Source organism: Cervus canadensis, chromosome 2 (assembly GCF_019320065.1).
Source record: "Cervus canadensis isolate Bull #8, Minnesota chromosome 2, ASM1932006v1, whole genome shotgun sequence".
Lineage (NCBI taxonomy): Eukaryota > Metazoa > Chordata > Mammalia > Artiodactyla > Cervidae > Cervus > Cervus canadensis.
In genome coordinates, this window is record NC_057387.1 from 10,314,526 (window position 1) to 10,315,603 (window position 1,078).

At 39.1% G+C, this 1,078-nt stretch overlaps 1 pseudogene; it reads right to left on the reverse strand.

Moving 5' to 3' along the window:
• Positions 1-498: 498 nt before the first annotated feature.
• Positions 499-1,078, reverse strand: LOC122426619 (annotated as a pseudogene).

Here is a 1,078-nt window from a genome sequence, read left to right on the forward strand (position 1 = left end):
TGATGTAGATAACAGATTGGAAACCTAACATATTGGACAACTGGACTGTTAAAGGTCCTTGGGGAATAATTCCAATGTAGCCTGGTTCTCCAACCAACCAATGGACACAAAAGGGCCAGGTTGCGTGAGAAACATGGGAACCACGAAGAAGTGGGGTCTGGGATTCAGAGGAGGTTATTTTTTCTGAACTCCCATAACCACAGATGCTACATACATAAGTTGGAGGGCCAGGATCCACACAAAATCTAGCTTCAAATCCAAGCCACAGAAGGATGTAGGAACCAACAGACTTACACATGGGACATTTATGATGTTTTCCCTCATGTTTTTCTGTTTCCCCCATTATGGTAACAACACATATGGCTACAGTTTAGGAATACCCGTGGCTATTTTCATCGACATCTTTCCTGTTTATACTAGGAAATGCTAGTGCTTTGAATTCTATAGGGTTCTGAGGTAACACTGCATTGATTTTCTGTCTTAAAACTGAATTTTTCACTACAGGAGGCAGAAAAGGCCTTCTGGAGTATGCCACAACAACATTATCCTCTGCCCATCTGACACCTTCAATATGCCACTCTTCTTCCCCAGAAAGGTGTTTTTTGATGAGTCAAATCCTGCAGCATATATCTGTGCTGTAAAGGGGAAATTATATTCACATATAATTCTAAAAGCAAATCTTGATATATTGTTTTGCACTGACTGTGTATCAGAATTATCAATACTTTTACTCCTGGAACTATATCAGTTATTACAAAATTAATGAGATTTTCAGTCAACTGACCAATCTGAAACATCAATGTTGCTTTCATGAGCATATTCAGTTACTGCTGTCTGGGCCCCATGCTATGCTATACTGGTCTTTCTTGCTTATTTCCTTTGTAACCTAAGGAGAAAAAGCCATAACTACAGTGCTGAGCTTCACTCTATTTGCTTTATATCTTAAAAACAAGGCAAATAGACTTTTCCTTCTTCCTTTATCACCATTTGGGAGACAGTCTTTGTACCCTAAGGCAATGAGTTCACCATAGTTGGTTGGTGCTTTGGATGGATGATTTTTTTGATCAGGTCATAACAT